Consider the following 21,144-nt stretch of genomic DNA (forward strand, 5'->3'; position numbering starts at 1 on the left):
CAGCCTCCCGAATAGCTGGGACTACAAGCGCCCGTCACCACGCCTGGCTAATTTTTTGTATTTTTAGTAGAGACGGGGTTTCACCCTGTTAGCCAGGATGGTTAACATCCTGCCTCCCAAAGTGTTGGGATTACAGGCGTGAGCCACCGAGCCCGGCCCTAATAGGCTTTTAATCTGGCCACTGTCCCATCATAATTGTGGTCTTAGCTAAAATATCTGAGCCTTCGTTTTGTTTTTTAATTCATAAATCAATTAATGCCATAGTCATTTGCCTATGGCAAGGAAAAATCGTGGATTATAGATTACTGACTTAATGCTTTATGGTAAACATGTAAGCACTTACTCTTCTCCAAACTCAAAAAAGTTGTACCAAATCAATTCTTGTGTCTGTAAGCTAATGCCACACTATTGCTGCCAAAATCAACAACAACAACAACAAAACACATCCTCTCCTGGTGTGGTGGCTCACACCTGTAATCCGAGCACTTTGAGAGGCCAAGGTGGGTGAATTAGTTGAGGTCAGCAGTTCAAGACCAGCCTGGCCAATATGGTGAAACCTCGTCTCTACTAAAAATACAAAAATTAGCCAGGTGGGGTGGCACATGCCTGTAAACCCAGATACTCAGGAGGCTGAGGCAAGAGAATTACTTGAACAGAGGTTGCAGTGAGCTGAAATTGTGCCACCGCACTCCAGCCTGGGCAACAAGAGCGAAACTCTGTTTCAAACAACAACAATAAAAAAAACACATCTCACAACTCAGTCGCTTAAAATGATCCCACACTATAAAGAACCTCTGATTGTGGCAGGGACACTTTATGTAGTCTGAACCCAGCCATGGGTTCTAGGTCTTTGTGTGGCTCTTTCTCTGCCCCAGACTGAAGGGACAGAAACTGACCTAGGAAAACCCCCAGACTGAAGGGACAGAAACTGACTTAGGAAAAGTCTTCTCATGGAATCGCAGAAGCCAAGAGGCCAAAGTCCCACGGTGCACAAGCACTCTCCAAGCCCCTCTTGTTTTATGTCTGCTAATAGTTCACCAGCAAAAACAAGTCACACAGCCAAGTGCAAAGTCGACAGGAAATTACATTTCTGTTTCAGAGAGAGAGAAAATATTACATGGCAAAGAACATGGGTGCAGGGACGGATGAAGAATTGTGGACAAAAGTCCCATCTATCCCACTTGCAATGACTGGTCTCAGATTTTGCCCAACCTCTCCCGCTTTCTGTCATTTCCCTAACCATCTACTATACCACTCACCCTTTAATGGTTCTCACCTATGGGGACACTTATCATGTCTTTTCAGAATCTTTAGTGTATATCTTGAGGATGAGACTTGTAAGTTACTTATTATATTCCCAAAGACACATTTCTAGGAAAAAAAACTTACAAAATGCATTATATAAATTTTTACTTATTAAATTTACATAAAATATGCAAGGTAATGTCATACTATGTAAGAGAACATAATTTCCTATATTCGCTTAATAAATAAATTTTATTGTGTGTATTTAAGGTATATAACATCTTGTTACAGGATACACATATAGTGAAGCAAATTAATGTACCCACTATCTCACATAGTTCCTTATTTTTTTGTTTTGTTTTGTTTTTGTCGTAAGAGCAGTTAAAATCTACTCATTTAGCAAGAATCCCAAAATAGTAGAATTTTATTAACTATCGTCCTCATGATGTACATCTCTACTATGTTCATCCTCTGCGTATGCTACTTTGTAAACTCTAACCTGAATCTTCCCATTTCCTTCTTCTCCTCACTGCTAATAACCATGGTTTTCTTCTCTATAACTATATATTTGAATTTTCTTTCTTTTTTATTTTAAATATGTGTGAGGCCAGGCACTAATTTTCTTTCTGTCTCTGGTTTATTTCACTTAGCATAATATCCTTCAGTTTCACTCACGTTGTGACAAGTAGCAAGATCTTCTTTTGATGACTGAATAATATTCTATTGTGTATATATAACCACAGTCTTTAATTCATTTATCCAGGAATGGATACGTAGGCTTTCTCCATATCTTAGCTATTATAAATAGTGCTTCAGTGAATATGGAAGTGCTTTATGATAGTGGAACATGGAAGTGCAGATTTATTTATGAGGTGATGGTGTTTTTTCCTTTGGGTATATGCCCCGGAGATGGACTGTTACATTATACAGTAGCCCTATGCTTTAATTTTTAGAGGAACATCTACATTGTTTTTCATAATGGCTACACCATTCTACATTTCCACCAACAGTGTACAAGAGTTCCATTTTCTGTGTGCTCTTGCCAACATTTATTATTTCTTGTCTTTTTGATAACAGTCATCCTAGCTGATGCAAAGAGTTTTTTCATAGTGGTTTTGATTTTCATTTCCCTGACGATTTATGATGTTGAGCACCTATTCATACGTCACCTCTCATGTGACCCCACCTCCAACACTGCAGATTACAATTCAACGTAAGATTTGGATAAGGACAATTAGGCAACCTACATTAGTTTCACTTGTTAATTTTTGTTTTTCTTACAATCACTTTTGGAGTCTTCATCATGAAATCTTTGCAAGGGTCGAGGTCCAGAATGATATTTCCTAGGTTTTTATCTAGGGTTTGAATAGACTTAGCTATTGTATTTAAATCTTTGATGCATCATGAGTCGATTTGTGTGTATGGTGAAAGGAAATGGTCCAGTTTCAATCTTCAGCACATGGCTAGCCAGTTATCCCGGCACCATTTGTTAAAAAGGAAGTCCTTTTCCCATTGCTTGTTTTATCGACGTTCTCAAAGATCAGATGGCTGTATGACCATTTGAACAATATTCATTCTTCTATCTGTGAGAATGGAATATTTTTCCGTTTGTTTATGACATTTACAATTTTGTTCTGTAGGTTTGTGTGTGTGTGTGTGTGTGTGATTCGTGTTGTAGAAGTCTTTCACCTCCCTTGTTAGCTGTATTCCTAGATATTTTATTCTTTTCGTGACTACTGTGAATGGGTTTGCATCCATGATTTGTCTCTCTGCTTCAACATTATTGGTGTATAGAAATGCAACTGATTTTTGAACACTGATTTTGAATCCTGAAACTTTACTGAAGTTGTTCTTCTTATCTAGGAGCCTTCGGGCAGAGTGTATGGGGTTTTCCAAGTACAGAATCACATCATCTACGAGGAGACATATTTTGACTTTATTCTTGTTTGAATGCTTTTTATTTACTCCTCTTGCCCGATTCCTCTGGCTATCACTTTCAGTACTACATTAAATAGGAGTGGTGAGAGTGGACATCCTTGCCTTGTTCAATTTTCAAGGAAAATGCTTCCAGCTTTTGCCTTTTCAGTATGACATGATTGTGGGTTTGTCAGAGATGGCTCTTGTTATTTTGCAGAATATTCCTTCAATGTGTAGCTTGTTGAGGGTTTTCATGTAAAGAGATGTTGAATTCTATAGAAAGCTTTTCTGCATCTATTGAGATGATCATCTGGTTTTTGCTTTTGCTTCTGTTTATGTGATGAATCACAATGATTGATTTGCATATGTTGAAACAAACTTGCATCTCAAGAATGAAGCCTACTTAATCATGGTGGATTATCTTTTCAGTGCACTGCTGGATTTAGTATGGTAATATTTTGTCGAAGATTTTTGTATGTGTGTTCATCAGGGATGTTGGCCCGAAGTTCTCTTTTTCCATTTGATCTCTGCCCTATTTTTAAATCAGAATGGTGCAGGCCTTATAGAATGAATAAGAATGAATAGGGAGGAGTTCCTCCTGAATTTCTTTGGAATCATTTCAGTTGTATTGGTTCCAGCTCTATTTTACATGTCTGGTAAGAATTTGAGTGTGAATACATCTGACCCAGGGCTTTTGCAGGTTGGTAGGCTTTTTATCGGTGATTCAATTTGTAACTCGTTATTAGTCTGTTCAGGGTTTCAACTTCTTCCTAGTTCAATCTTGGCAAGTTTCTGTTTCCAGGAATTTATCCATTTCTCCTAGATTTTCTAATTTCTTTGTGTAAGGGTGTACATAATAGCCTCTGAGGACTTATTCATAGATATATTTATTTTTTCTATTCTGTGGAGTCAGTGATAATGTCCCTTTTGTCATTTCTTATTCTTTTTATTACAATCTTCTCTCTTCCATAATTAATCTACCTAGTGGTCTATCGATCTTGTTTATTCCTTCAAAAAAACTAACTTTTCATTTTGTTGATCTTTTATATGGCTTTTCATGTCTCAATTTCGTTCCATTCAGCTCTGTTTTTGTTTATTTATTTTCTGCTAGTTTTGGGGTTGGTTTGCTCTTCTTTTTCTAGTTCTTCTAGGTGTGATAATAGGTTGTTAATTGGAGATATTTCTGACTTTTTGATGAGGGCATTTAGCACTACAAACTTCCCTCTTAACAAACCTTTAGCCACATCCCAGAGATTCTGGAATCTCTATCTTCATTTTCATTTGTTTCAAAGAAATTCTTGATTTCTGCTTTAACCTCATTGTTTACCCAAAAGTCTTTCAGGAATGGAGAGTTTAATTTTCACATAATTGTATGCTTTTGAGAGTATTTTTGGTGTTGATTTCTATTTTAATTACACTGTATGGTCTGAGAGTGTGGTTGGTATGATTTGTTGCTGTTGAGAACTGCTTTATGGCAGAGCATGTGTTCTATTTCAAGTTATATGCTGTGTGTAGATGAAGATAATGTATATTCTGTTGGTGGTGGTGAAAGTGCCCTGTAGAAGTCTGTTAGGTACATTTGGTTCAGTATAGAGTTTAAGTGCCAAATATCTTTGTTAGTTTTCTGCCTCAATGATCTGTCTAGTACTGCCAGAGGGATGTTGATGTCTCTCATTATTTTGTGGTTATCTATGCCTGTTCATAATTCTCTAAGAACTTGTTTTATGAATCTGGATGTTTCAGTGTTGGGTACATATATATTTCTGATAGTTAAGTCTTGTTGAATTGATCCCTTTATCATTATGGAATGCCTTTTTCTGTCATTTATAATTCTTACTGCTTTAAAGTCTGTTTTGTCTGAAATAGGAAGAGCAACCTCTGCTCTTTTTTGTTTTTTGTTTGCTTCGTAGATTTTTTCTCCATCTCTTTTCTTTAAATCTATAGGTGTCATTGCATTGAGATGAGTCTCTTGAAGATAGCACACAGTTGGATATTGCTTCTTTATCCAACTTGCCACTCTGTGCTGTTTAAGTGGGACATTTAGCCTGTTTACATTAAAAGTTAATATTGATATGTGTGTATTGGATATTGTCATTGTGTTGTTAGCTGGTTGTGATGTAAATTTGATTGGATACTCACTTTGTAGTGTCAATGGTCTATGTATATATGTGTGTTTTTGTGGTGGCCAGTAACTGTCTGTTGTTTCCATGTTTAGCACTCCCTTAAGGGCCTCTTGTAAGGCAGGTCTGGTGGTAACACATTCTCTTAGCATTTGCATGTCTGAAAAGCATTTTATCTCCTTGCTTAAGAAGCTTGGTTTGCCTGAATGTGAAATTATCCCTTGGAATTTATTCTCTTTAAGGATGCTGAATGTATGCCGTCAATCTCTCCTGGCTACAGGGTTTCTGCTGAAAGGTTTGCTGTTGGCCTGATAGGATTCCCTTTGTAGGTGACCTGCACTTTCTCTCTAGCTGACTTTAATATTTTTTTCTTTCTCATTGTCTTTGGAGAATCTGATGACTATGTGTTTTGAGGATGGTCGTCTTGTATACTATCTTTCAGGGCTTCTCTGAATTCCCTGAATTTGAATGCCAGCCTCTCTAGTAAGGTTGGGAAATTTTTCATTGACAATATCCTCAAATATGTTTTTCAAGTTGCTTGCTCTCTCATCTTCACTTTCAGAAAAGCCAAGGAGTCATAGGTTTGACCTCTTTACATTATGCCATGTTTCTTTTTTTTTCTCTCATTTTTATTCTTTTTTCTTTCTTTTTGTCTGACTCAGTTAATTTGAAAAACTTGTCTTTAAGCTCTGAGGTTCTGTCATCAGCTTTGTCTATTCTGCTGTTAATACTTTTGAAAGTATTATTAAATTCTTGTAGGGAGCTTTTCAGCTCTATTATGTCAGTCTGGTTCTTTCTTAAAAAGGCTATTTCATCTTTCGGCTCTTGAATAGTTTCACTGGATTCCTCAGTTTCTTCTATTGTGTTTTAACTTTCTCCTGAATCTTGATGATCCTCATTGATATCCAGATTCTGAATTCTGTGTCTGTCATTCCAGCATTCCAGTCTGATTAAGAACCGTTGCTGGCCAACATCATCCTGATACCAAAGCCTGGCAGAGACACAACAAAAAAAGAAAATTTTAGACCAATATCCCTGATGAACATCGATGCAAAAATCCTCAATAAAATACTGCAAACCGGATTCAGCAGCACATCAAAAAGCTTATCCACCATGATCAAGTGGGCTTCATCCCTGGGATGCAAGGCTGGTTCAACATTCGCAAATCAATAAATGTAATCCAGCATATAAACAGAACCAAAGACAAGAACCACATGATTATCTCAATAGATGCAGAAAAGGCTTTTGACAAAATTCAACAGCCCTTCATGCTAAAAACGCTCAAGAAATTCGGTATTGATGGAATGTACCTCAAAATAATAAGAGCTATTTATGACAAACCCACAGCTAATATCATACTGAATGGGCAAAAACTGGAAAAATTCCCTTTGAAAACTGGCACAAGACAGGGATGCCCTCTCTCACCACTCCTATTCAACATAGTGTTGGAAGTTCTGGCTAGGGCAATCACGCAAGAGAAAGAAATCAAGGGTATTCAGTTAGGAAAAGAAGAAGTCAAATTGTCCCTGTTTGCAGATGACATGATTGTATATTTAGAAAACCCCATTGTCTCAGCCCAAAATCTCCTTAAGCTGATAAGCAACTTCAGCAAAGTCTCAGGATACAAAATTAATTTGCAAAAATCACAAGCATTCTTATACACCAGTAACAGACAAACAGAGAGCCAAATCAGGAATGAATTTCCATTCACAATTGCTTCAAAGAGAATAAAATACCTAGGAATCCAACTTACAAGGGATGTAAAGGACCTCTTCAAGGAGAACTACAAACCACTGCTCAGTGGAATAAAAGAGGACACAAACAAATGGAAGAACATACCATGCTCATGGATAGGAAGAATCAATATCATGAAAATGGCCATACTGCCCAAGGTTATTTATAGATTCAATGCCATCCCCATCAAGCTGCCAATGAGTTTCTTCACAGAATTGGAAAAAATGGCTTTAAAGTTCATATGGAACCAAAAAGAGCCCGCATTGCCAAGACAATCCTAAGTCAAAAGGACAAAGCTGGAGGCATCATGCTACCTGACTTCAAACTATACTACAAGGCTACAGTAACCAAAACAGCATGGTACTGGTACAAAAACAGAGATATAGACCAATGGAACAGAACAGAGTCCTCAGAAATAATACCACACATCTACAGCCATCTGATCTTTGACAAACCTGAGAGAAACAAGAAATGGGGAAAGGATTCCCTATTTAATAAATGGTGCTGGGAAAATTGGCTAGCCATAAGTAGAAAGCTGAAACTGGATCCTTTCCTTACCTCTTATATGAAAATTAATTCAAGATGGATTAGAGACTTAAATGTTAGACCTAATACCATAAAAACCCTAGAAGAAAACCTAGGTAGTACCATTCAGGACGTAGGCATGGGCAAGGACTTCATGTCTAAAACACCAAAAGCAATGGCAACAAAAGCCAAAATTAACAAATGGGATCTAATTAAACTAAAGAGCTTTTGCACAGCAAAAGAAACTACCATCAGAGTGAACAGGCAACCTACAGAATGGGAGAAAATTTTTGCAACCTACTCATCTGACAAAGGGCTAATATCCAGAATCTACAAAGAACTCAAACAAATTTGCAAGAAAAAAACAAACAACCCCATCAAAAAGTGGGCAAAGGATATGAACAGACATTTCTCAAAAGAAGACATGCATATAGCCAACAGACACAGGAAAAAATGCTCATCATCACTGGCCATCAGAGAAATGCAAATCAAAACCACAACGAGATACTATCTCACACCAGTTAGAATGGCAATCATTAAAAAGTCAGGAAACAACAGGTGCTGGAGAGGATGTGGAGAAATAGGAACACTTTTACACTGTTGGTGGGATTGTAAACTAGTTCAATCATTATGGAAAACAGTATGGCGATTCCTCAAGGATCTAGAACTAGATGTACCATATGACCCAGCCATCCCACTACTGGGTATATACCCAAAGGATTACAAATCATGCTGCTATAAAGACACATGCACACATATGTTTATTGCGGCACTATTCACAATAGCAAAGACTTGGAATCAACCCAAATGTCCATCTGTGACAAACTGGATTAAGAAAATGTGGCACATATACACCATGGAATATTATGCAGCCATAAAAAAAAGATGAGTTTGCGTCCTTTGTAGGAACATGGATGCAGCTGGAAACCATCATTCTTAGCAAACTATCACAAGAACAGAAAACCAAACACCGCATGTTCTCACTCATAGGTGGGAACTGAACAATGAGATCACTTGGACTCAGGAAGGGGAACATCACACATCAGGCCTATCATGGGGAGGGGGGAGGGGGGAGGGATTGCATTGGGAGTTATACCTGATATAAATGACGAATTGATGGGTGCTGATGAGTTGATGGGTGCAGCACACCAACATGGCACAAGTATACATATGTAACAAACCTGCACGTTATGCACATGTACCCTAGAACTTAAAATATAATAATAATAAAAAAAGGAACCGTTGCTGTGGAGCTAACGAAGTTATTTGGAAGTAAGAAGGCTCTCTGGCTTTTTGACTTACCAGAGATCTTGTGTTTGTTCATTTTTCTCTGTGTGGGCTGACATCACTTTAATATTTGAAGTTGCTGTCCTTTGGATGGGGCTCTTTGCTTTTACATTCTTTGATGCTCTTGAGGGTGTAATTGTGTTATGAGTTGGGTTCAGTCTACTGCCTTCATTTCTGCATGAGTTCAGAGAACCAAATCTCAGCCCACCACTCTTGGGTTGCTTGCTCTACCCCTGGGGTACTGGAACTAGGCTCACACCTTTGTTCTCTGGTCCCAGTAGTTTAAACACCTCCTCTTCTAGAGAAGCTGAGGTGGGCCTGGACTGCTGTGGAACAGCACTCCAATGTGGAGTGCTGGCAACTGTGCTTTGTTGGGACAGTGGCAGCACAATATGGTTTTTGTGTATGGGTGCACTGGTGGTGGAAGGGTGGCCCTACGGTGCTGTCCACACATATGCGTTCCTGTAGTAGTGAGGCAGTGTGGTTTGTGCACATGTGTGCAACATTGTCAGTTGTGCAGTGGAGTCCACCTGCACAAGTATGCTATCAGAACATTGTGGGGAGGCAGTGGGCAGGTGCACACCAGCAAAGCACCGGGGAGTCGCTGCAAGCAGGTGTGTGCCAGAGGGGACCCATCTGCAGAAGTTCTCTGAAGGTTAGGCAGGGTACGCTAGTGAAGAAGCTATGGCAGTGACAGCAGGAAAGTGCCCCATTGGGCATCTGAGGCTGTTCTGCAAGCAGGTGTGACTAGGAAGGAACCCTGGGAGCAACCAGCAGACAGTGGGGAACTCAGATCAGACTGGCCCCATCCCACAGACATGATAGCCCTATTCTTCCCAGGTCCATCAGTCAGCAAAGGCCAGGTAGAGGAGCATGGCAATCCATGAGGGATGGGTGTCCCTGGCCATGATCCACTGCAGCTGTTTCCATGCCACGACTTCTGGACTCTGCATGGGCTAGAGTCCAGTCCCTGCCAACTCTCCAAGCAGCTCACTCTGCCAGCTCAAAGGGCCATGGGAGTTGTGAGGCCTCCTGCAGCTAGGATTCTGAAGATCCTCGGCAAGAGTGAGCCATTGCATGACTGTTTAACTCAGGCCTTGCCTGGGAGCTTCCTGGTGTTCAGCAACTCCATGCTGCATTCCTGGGGATTCCTCTTCCTTCAGCCCAGGGTCTGTGGCTTCCCTTCATCGACAGCCAATGCCTTCCTTCTAAAGATCTGTTTGGAGTGTGCTGGTCTTCTTCGTGGTCTGGTCTCTGGATAAAAGAATCTCTTCCTGGCAGCATCTCAGCTACTGATTTTTGTATGTTGACTTTGTATTCTGCGACTTACTGAATTTATTAGTTCTGACATGGATTTTTTGTGAAGTGTTTGAGGTTTTCTAAATATTAAGTCATATCATCTACAAATATAGATAATTTTACTAATTTTATTCAGACTTGGAAGCCTTGTTTGGTCTGACTGTTCTTGCTAATACTTTCAGTTCTATGGTGACTAGAAGTGAGAGTAGGTATCCTTGTCTTAGACTGTATTACATTAGAAAAGTTTTCAGTTTTTCCCAATTGATTATAATATCAGGTGTGAGTTTTCCTTGATTGCCTTTATCATGTTGAAGAACTTCCCTTCTATATGTAAATGGTTCAGACTTTTAATCAGGATATAATGTCAAACTTTGTTAAATCTTTTCATGTGTCAATTGAAATAATCACATGATTTTTATCTTTCATTATGTTAATGTGATATATCAAATTAATTGATTTGCATATGTTAAGCCAGGTTTATATGCCAAGGATAAATCCTACATGGTCATGATGTATAATCTTTTTGAGGTGCTGTTGAATTCTGTTTCCTAATGTTCTATTGAGGATATTTGCATCAACGTGGATCAGATAAATTGTCCTATAGTTTTCTGTTCTTGTGATGTCTTTATCTGGTTTACGTATCAAGATGATTCTGACCTCATAAAATGTGTTTAGAAATAGTCTCTCTAGCTCTATTTCTTCGATGAGTTTAAGGAGTATTGGTATTAATTCTTCTTTGTAGAGTTCAGCCATGAAGACATCTGATTCTTGGCTTTTCTTTTTTAGAAGATGTTTTATTACTTCTTTAATCTCTATTTGTTACTGACCTATTCAAACTTTCTATTTATTCCTGATTCAGTCATGATAGGTTATATTTTATTCTGAATGTATCTGTTTCCTGTAGGTTACTTAGTTTTGGGCATATATAGTAATTTTTCGTAAGTCTCTTAAAATCATTTTTATTTGTAATTCATCTATTGTAGTATCTTCACTTTAATTTTTGATTTTATTTGTTCAAGTCACTCATTTTTTTCTTAGTCTAGCTAGGAGTTTGTAAATTTTAAGTATTTTTTAAAAATCAACTTCATTTGATTAATTTTTGTGTTTTTTCTATTTTCTATTTCTGTTCTCATTTGTATTTTTTTTCTTTATTCTGCTGACTTTGGGTTTAGTTTGTTTCTCTTTTTCTAGTCCCTTGATGCATCATGTAAGGCTACTTACGTGAAATCTTTTTTTTTTATTTTTACGTAGGCATTTCTTACTATAAACTTTCCTTTTAGAACTGCTGTTGCTGTATCCCATAGGTTTTGATATATTGTGTTTCTTTGTCATTTGTCTCAAGACATTTTAAATTTTACCTATGATTTCTCCTTTGATTCATTTGTTGTTCAGAAGCATGTAGTTTAATTTTTATATCTTTGTAAATTTTTCAATATTCCATTTGTTATTGATTTCTAGTTTCATACCATTGTGATGAGGAATAATTCTAGATATGATGTCCATCTTCTTAAAGTTTTAAAGATTCATTTTGGGTCCTAATATTTGGTCTCTGCTGGAGAATGTTTCATGTTCGCTAAAGACGAATGTGTATTCTGCTGCTGTTAGATGGAAAGTTTTGAATTTTCCCTCTAATTGAGTTATGTAAATAACAGGGCTGAAACCATGAACAAATTTAGGGGGATACAGGTAATTTGGTATGCAAATATTTCTAGAGTCATTGCAATTGTATCTACATTCTCATATGAAGGACAACACATAAGCACATATCTGGAATTTTCTGACTTAAATTCTTAATAAGAACATGTACTGGTAACAATGGAAGGAAACCTGGAGATTAACTTGTCAAACCCTTCTCCTGTAATTGAGTCACCACCCTTAATAATCATATCCCCAGGAGCTACTGACATATATATAAAGATACCTAAGTTCAAAGGAGATAATCTTTACGACTCTTTTTTTCCTCAGGTCTTTGATAAAGTAAAGGTAAAAAACAGAACAATATGACTGACTCTAGACAACACCCTACAGCCTAATAATTTGCTGCTTCACATCTGCTGCAGCATGAGTAGTGAGCTGACGGCAGCCAATGAAGTTTGGGCCCATATGGTTCACCTGGGGTGCATGATGAGACTAATTCCACTTCCTGTGAAGCAGACATTGGGATCTCTCTTTAAATGATAAGTGGAAATCATTTAAAGTTCTATCCATCAGAGAAATGGTGTGTTTAAACAAAAGAAAAATGACATCTATTAAAGTGGTAGATCTTAGACTCAAATTTCATGTTAGTTTCCCTGCACCTATGCCTTGCAGAGAGTGTGTAACCAGGGTGCTAAGGTAGAGTTCACGCTCTGCAGAAGCAATTGGCAAGAAAAGTGTACTGGTGCAAAATTATTTCCTGGATAATATGGAACAGTGACTGTGTGTCTTAGAGAGACAGCCACTTAAGAACTGGGTTATTGAGATTCCTGAAAGTCACTATCTTTATTTCCTTATCCTTTAACTACATTTTTTTCTGTATAAATTCAAAAATGTTTATATAGTGCTATATTAGTCAGGATTTTACAGAAAAAGACTGAATTGGGAATGTATGTGTTGTGATGTGATGTCTGTGTGTGTATGGGTAGTGATACATAGTGATACCTATACATACACACACACACACACGTATATGAAAGAGAGAGAAACAGAGAGAAATTTATTGTAGGAATTGACTCACATGATTGTGGAAGTCTAGAAATCCCAAGATCTGCCATCTGTAAACTGGAGAACCAGGAAAGCTGGTGGTGTAATTCAGTCAGAGACTGAAAGCCTGAGAAGCAGGTGCACTGATGTCTGAACACAGAAGGAGAGGGATGATATAGTTCAAACAGGGAGCAAACACATCCTTCCTTTACCTTTTTTTATTCCCCAGTGGATAAAATGATGTCCATCCACATCAGTGAGGACAGTCTTCTTTACTCAGCCTACTGATCCAAATGCTAATCTCATCTAGAAACATTCCCACAGACACACCCAGCAATGACGTTTCACTACCTGAGCATCCCTTAGCCCTGTCAAATTGAAACATAAAATTAATCATCACAAGTGCCGACTGCAGGCCTCTAATGAAGAGATGTTCAAATCTCTAGTCCATTGTTGAAAATAGATTGTCTGTCTTTATTAATTTGTAGAAGCTGTTTATATATTCTGAAATGGAGCCCTTTTCTTAGTTATATTTATTACAAACCTTTTTTTGTTCACTCTGTGATTTGTATTTTCACTCCCTTGATAGACTTTTTGAAAGAATAGACATTGTGAAATGTAATGTATTCCAATTTAGAGATTTTTTTCTTATAGTTGATACTTTCTGGGTCCCGTTGGAAAGAAAGCTTTACTTACCTCAAGGTCATAGACATTGTTTAGCCCCATTGTTGAGTAAACTTCATTATTTCAGATGTAAAATCCACCTAATTGATTGGGGAAATGGGTATGTGTGTATGGCACTATCTTAGGCTCCTCCGGGTGTCACATCTCCAGCCGGAAACCTCTGTGGCCGGCGGCACCTTCTGCCTGAGTATTGCTTGTGCCCGCTGGCTCATTCTACCCACTCGCCTGGCAGGCTGTGCTCACCTCATGCTACTGGCCTGGATCCCACACTTGCCAAGGGTGAGCCAGGCGCAGAGAGGTGAGAGGTGTATGGGCGAGTGAGAACAGGGTCTGGCCACTGCACACAGCCAGGCACACAGGGCAGGCAGCTCCAGGCGCCAGCACAGGTGTGGATTCTGTGTGAGGGTGCAGCTGAACCAGATGTACTGTATGTGGCTTCTGCTGCTGGCACCTGCATCTGGATGAGGGGAACGCAGTGGCACCCAGAAGCTTGGAGACTCCAGGAACCACAGAGCCCCAAAGAGGGGCATGTTTCAGCCCTGTTTGTGTTACTGCTCTTTCAGTACCACCATTCGGCAGGTCTGGAGTTCTTATTCCAAGTGCAGGAAGAATAAGGTATGCACACAACTGGAGGGTGAACAAGGAGGAGAGTAGCTTTATTGAGTGACAGAACAGCTCTCAGGAGACCTGAAGTGAGTAGCTCCTTTCTGCATCCAGGTGACAGTGATGAGTGTCCAGCTCTCAGCAGAGAGGTGACTGTGCAGTGTAGAACACCTTTCTGCAGGCAGGCCATCCCAACATCTGTTCGAATCTGGAAGAGTCCAGGGTTTTTATGGACTCATAAAGGAATACATTCATGCTAATTGGTCTATGGGCAGTCGTGGGTGAGGCGGGAAAAAGCACCGTCAGTTCTCACTCCGGACTGTGGACTCCACCAGGAACTGGCAGACGGGCCCCCAGGCTTCAGGCCGTCCCTGGCTTGAAGGTGGGGTTTGAATGGGAACCCAAGTCTTTCAGCCCAGGAACCTGTCTTCCTCCTGTCATCAACATACCATCAGCGGTGCCCCGGGTTTTCATGCTAAGGGGAGCCTGCAGGGCCACCCGGAGCCACCCTTAGCCCCACCTCGACCTCCCTCCCATGCTCGTTGGCACCTAAAGTCCAGAGGTGGCTGAGGTTGCAGGGGGCCAACGTGCCAGCACTGCCCTAAGCGCGTGCACACCCAGCCGTGTTGGGAAAGCGCCTGGGCTCAGTCACAACTTTGCTCTGTCCCCGCGCGGGCACTGGGAGTGATGGCAGACATTTTCAAGCCTGCAGGGACAGGGGGTTTCCTGGGCCTCAGAGAGTACAGAGATGCTCGGATCCAGAACCGTGGCTAGGCGGCTGCACCCGGAAGTGCAGGCCTCCTGCCCCTCCAACTTGGTGGGGGGCAGCGGTCCCACCTGTTCCCGGTCCCCGCTTGCTCTGTGGAGCAGGCACCCCATGCCTCTTCGCTGCAGATGGTGTCCCCACAACAGCTGCTCTAGATAGGCCTCCACCACCATCAGCACAAAGTGGAAAGTAATTAAGTTTCTTCATTTTTCCACTTTGACTAACTCATTAACACAACAATCGTTATAAAAATATTATTTTCTCACAATTTTGCAATTATATTTTTGTCATGAAAATGTTTCCAGGGACTGGACATGGTGGTTCAAGTCCGTAATCTCAGCACTTTGGATGGCTGAGATGAGAGGATTGCTTAAGACTAGGAGTTCAAGATCAACCTGCGCAACAGAGAGAGACTATATTCTACAATTTTTTATTTTTATTTTTTTTTATTTTTATTTTTTTTTTTTTTTATTTTTATTTTTTTTTTTATTTTTATTTTTTTGAGACGGAGTCTCGCTCTGTCGCCCAGGCTGGAGTGCAGTGGCCAGACCTCAGCTCACTGCAAACTCCGCCTCCTGGGTTTATGCCATTCTCCTGCCTCAGCCTCCCAAGTAGCTGGGACTACAGGCGCCCGCCACCTCGCCCGGCTAGTTTTTTGTATTTTTTAGTAGAGACGGGGTTTCACCGTGTTAGCCAGGATGGTCTCGATCTCCTGACCTCGTGATCCGCCCGTCTCGGCCTCCCAAAGTGCTGGTATTACAGGCTTGAGCCACCGCACCCGGCCTTTATTTTTATTTTTAATTAGCCGGGCTAATTAATCCTAGCTACTCAGGAGGCTGAGATGGGAGGATCACTTGAACCCAGGAGGTGGAGGTTCCAGTGAGCTATGGTCATGCCACCGCACTCTAGCCTGGGAGACAGAGCAAGACTGTCTCAAGAAAAAAGTGCCCAGTTATGCTGGCTTATTTATTTATCTTTTTTTCTATTCCACTAGTCTTTCTTTCCTTATCCTTGCGCCAACAAAACCAAGGATGTCATAATGCTGTTGACTTTTAGCAGCTTTGATATTCAATAGTCTAAGTCTTTAAACTTTGTTCTTTTTCAAAATCGTGTTTTCTGTCTGTAAGGCTTTGCATTTATGTTTTTGAAAATATTTTATCTATTCAGAATACGTATGTAGCATAGTGCATAAATCGTGAGTGTAAGTTCAATGCCTTTTCACAAATTTATTATACCCCCATAACCAGCGGTCAAGAATTCACTTTGAGCCTTTCTAAACTCACTCCTATCACCAATCCCAAAAGTAATCACTATCCTATTATTAGATTAACTTTTCCTGCTTTTGAATTTACATAAGTAGAATCACACAGTAGGCTATCTTTTATCTCTGGCTAAATTGTTCACAAATATGTTTGTAATATTTGTCCAAGGTCTTGTGCTTATCTGTTGTTCATTATTAATTACTATTTCCATTGTGTGAATATGTCACAAATTATTTAACCAGACTCCTCTTTCTGCCCACTTGTGTCCACAATTTTGGCTTTTATCAATAATGCTAATATAATTATTCTTGTGTGTGATTTTATATATACATATATACATACATTTCTGTATGTATACATTTTAAGATACATAACTAAAAGTGGAATTTCTAATTTGTAGGGTGTGCATATGTTCAACTTTAGTAGTTAACAGAAAACAATATATTTTATGTGTTCTATTTCTTTTATGAGCAACTTTTTACAACCGTTTCCTTTAATTTACTAACTCTCTCTTTAGCTCTGTCTTATCTGTTGCATCTCTTTTTATCTCGATTGTTTTTATCTTTTAGGTTTTTTCTGTTTGTGGTTTTGGTGATTATTGTTATTATTTCATGTTGCCTGGTTTTCTCATATGCATGACCATTTTCAGTTAAATGCTGGATCTTGTATATGAAAATTTGTAGAAATAGTTTGACAGTTGGAAGTGATAACATGTTTTTCTAGAGAGACAATCCCAGGACGTTTTGTTAAGGGCATATTTGTTTCTGGTTGGCAACTGGGCCTTGAGCTTCATTCAGTAAGTCCATATTATTTTAATCTAGTTAAAATTTTAAGTGATTTTAAACTAGATGGCACACATTTTCAAGGTTGGTTTATACCCTCTTGTCTTTTACTGATAGGATTTTCTTTGGGCCATTAATTCAAATTATGATGGTGTTAGCAAGCCCCTTGTACTTCAGAGGACCCTAACTACATTTTCCCTCTGGCACATAGGCTGTTAAAATCGGTGCTCAGCTCCCCCATTCAGCTGGCATTTGGAAATCAAATATCTCAATGAAAATGCAGTATAAAATGCCAGTCTCAACAGCCAAGGCTTCAGGTCCCACTTGAAATTTGATCCTTTCATTCCTCGCTTTCCTGACTTGGTATTTCTCCAATAACTTCAAACGTTAAAAAAAAGATTCTGGTTTTCTGAGTGAAATAGTTAAGTATCACGCAACTGTACATGGCCTTAAACACTACCTTAATGGGCAGAATGTTAAGAGAAAAAAAGTTCAAAATAATACTTTCTAGTTCCCCTCACACCGCCACCCCTTTTTCCCCAAGGCTGTTAAGTAATAGAGTCAGTTAGATTTAATAGGGAACAAATTAGGTGAATTATTTGTGGCTAGCTCAGGAGATAATGCTCTATATTTTTCAATGCTTGTTATCCTGTTTAATGCTATAAGGTTTTAATTATTACTTCAGTTGAATCTTACAATACAAACTAGAGACTTAATCACATTATTTTTTGCCTTCAGACCTAGATGGAATTTACTGATCTGAAGATGGTGACTGGGACGTATCATTTCTTCAACAAAAAAGTGAGAAGTACATGTCACCACTCTGAAAAATTTGAGCAGACAAATAATATAGATTTTATTATTTGTAGAGCAAACACAAGTGGTAAAATTATATCTCAGATATTACATTTCCTTTGGGATAATCTATTGAATATAACCCTATCATTTTGGTCAGAATCATTTTAACGGTGGGGTTTTTGGAAAGGTAAGTGTTGTCTTTCTACTTCCCCAGCAGAAAACTAGATCATGTCTCATTCAGAACTTTTGGGGTACTGCACTTTTTATCTTCATCATAAAAGAATATGAAACAGCAAACACATCATGCTCCCTGCGTGTAGAAATCGCTTCATTTCCTTTCATTTGTCATATTCTGTTATATTCTCTCTCTCTCTTTATGACTTTCTCTATATTTTTCTTTCATTCTGTCTTTTTTCCTTCCTCCTAAACCAGTATGTGTTACATAAGAAATAAATTTTAGATAACTGAGCATAGAGATGAGTCATTTCTCAAGGTAAGCTCCCATTCTAATAAGGACGCATGTACTAGAATTTTAGTCCATTCATTTATGGTGAGAACTCTTACTATCCTATTCACCAGAAAACTCACAACTTGCATATGAATTTTCTTTTCTTTTTCTTTTTTTTTTTTTTTGAGACAGAGTCTCGCTCTGTCGCCCAGGCTAGAGCGCAGTGGCCGGATCTCAGCTCACTGCAAGCTCCGCCTCCCGAGTTTATGCCATTCTCCTGCCTCAGCCTCCCAAGTAGCTGGGACTACAGGCGCCCGCCACCTCGCCCGGCTAGTTTTTTGTATTTTTTTAGTAGAGACGGGGTTTCACTGTGTTAGGCAGGATGGTCTCGATCTCCTGACCTCGTGATCCACCCGTCTCAGCCTCCCAAAGTGCTGGGATTACAGACTTGAGCCACCGCGCCCGGCCATGAATTTTCTATTCCCTTCTTTATTAACATGCTAAGATGTTATATAAAGTTTCTGTCCTCAGGGAGCCTACTTTCTAGTGGGTCTCACTGCTTCCTCATTTATGTGCTAGGCACTGTGATTGGCATTTGGAAGTAATTGAATAAATATTTACTTACTTGAGCGACTGGATGAAAGGAAGAAAATGAACTGCTGATTGCTGGGTGACCATGGAATTAGATCAAATGGGATTGAGTGTTTCAAATACTTATTATCTTAAAGTTATACTAAATTGAAATGTCCACATCCCAAGTAAGAGTGCCTTTCACAGAAGCAAAAAGTCTGAGTTCCTATTTTAACTTTATTACCTTGGGTGAGGTATGGTGAGACCAGACATAGATCATGTGAGAGAAACTGGGAAGAGTTGTACAGTTTGGTTCTGCTCACAGTTCCCTGAAGAGAACGCAGCATGCAATACTGTCACTCAAGACAAGATGCAGGTTGTCACTTGGCAAGAGAAAGGAGGAGGGCTATGGACAAACATCTTCATTGTGATTTATTTGGGAAGAAAAGAGTGAGGCAAGAAAAGCAGAGGGGTTGGCTAACTTCATACTTTCTGGAAAATAGTACTTGTCCTTGGTTGGCTTGTCCTGGCCCTGGGATGATTAAGAGAGGTGTAGAGCAGCCCAGAGTCTCAGGAAGGAGATCTGACCAGCTGGTCTCGATCCAGCACATGATCTAGTCTACTGGGTCAAGACAGCACGCACACACACATACACACACACTCCTAAATTATAGTTTCTGCATTTCCTCTTTCACCTCCAAGAACAGCTGTCATTGGCCTTAGAAACATATGCTTCATAGATAGAAAAATAATAATAATAGCAGAACGTAATAAAAAATAAAAAGAGAGAGAAAGGAAAAAAGAAAGAAAGAAAAGAAAGAGAGAGAAAGGGAGAAAGCTAATGACCTCATCTCCCCAATAAGTGTCCTTTTCTTGCCAGATCAATGTTTTTACCTAAAAGACAAATTCTTCTTTTAGATACAATTCCAATATGTATAAGTCTATCACCAATTTATTCCTTGGTGCCTGTGCACAGAACCATTTTTTAAGGTATCTTTCACTGTAAAAGCAATAGAAAGGATAAGATAAGATAATGAAAACCTAAGACAGGAACACCCGATTGCTATTACTCTGTTCAACAATTTCCTTTCCTCTTCTGACATAAAATGGGTGTGGAAGAGCAGTAAATATCTCTTTTTAAATAACTTAGGTAAAGAGAGCACAATTTTATTTAATGGACATAATACATACTGGTTTTCTACTTTCATTTGTAGTGACGTTGGAAAACCAACTAGAAACAATTAGCAAACTGTGTGTAACCTATTTAAACATTCACTAAAATGTGGCTTCTAAATTTTAACAGTAAAGTTTTCAAGGTCTATCTTGGATTATCTATTCTTACAGAGAAATATCCTACCAATATTACCATATTGTTTTTTCCTATAAAGCTTAGCTTGGCAAAAGCAGAAAGGAGAAACACCACACACACACACACACACACACACACACACAATCAACTTTGATACCTGCCAGTGAAATATCTTGACTTGTCAACAGAGAATTAGTTTTACCCGATGGCAAAGACTCCACGACAATAAAGTTTGATGTTTAATTTAATATCTTTTAAGTATTTTTCTTATAAATATGCTATTATAAAAACTGGTTTTTGATGAGATAATTGACTTGTGTCACCTCAGTTGCCTCCTAATGTTTGTTTACATGTATCATGTTTTAGAGATTTTTGACCACATTGGAATTTTACCTGCTATTTTAATATAGATTTCAGGTAAAGACTTAACATGAATAAATGCAATCAAATATTTTCATGTGGTATTGAATCTCATAAGAGTACAATGGAAGGAGGACTGCCATGATGGGCACTCATGCTGAACTGCTAGCAGAAAACCTAGAGTAGCCAAAAAGCCAACAGTTATCAGGTGGATATATCTCAATTTAGCACGCTTTAAAGGGAACTTTCAGTATCATATTGGAATTGTGAAAACGCCCTTGCACATTTTTTCCTTCCAAAGTATCAATCATCAAGCATTCACATATGGTATTATAATTAGAACACAGAGTGGATTTGGAGAAAAAGAAGAAAATGTATGATATTTGAAGAGACTATTGTAAAGACTTTCAAAATTATTTATTAAGACTTTATTCTTCAGTCATCCTTTCCACCTAAACTGAGATCCCACCACATGTCAAATACACTCTTAATGCGTTAGTTACAGGAGATAGAGAGATATAAAAGGTACAGTTACTTCCCCAATCAGGGCAGTCATTGTAGGACAAGTTGGCCATACAATATGACAACTGACAAGATGGAATTTGTTTTGGATTTGTTTTAGTTGTTTGTTTTTTCACAAGTGTCACTGTGTTGACTTATGGACTAAATATAGGTGATAAGTTATTTAATAATTTAATACAAGACTCCAATTTAGGGTCATCATTTGTCTTGAGAGTCTTATTTACTTGAGGA

The sequence above is a fragment of the Trachypithecus francoisi genome, unplaced genomic scaffold, assembly GCF_009764315.1.
Source record: "Trachypithecus francoisi isolate TF-2019V2 unplaced genomic scaffold, Tfra_2.0 Lachesis_group10, whole genome shotgun sequence".
Classification (NCBI taxonomy): Eukaryota; Metazoa; Chordata; class Mammalia; order Primates; family Cercopithecidae; genus Trachypithecus; species Trachypithecus francoisi.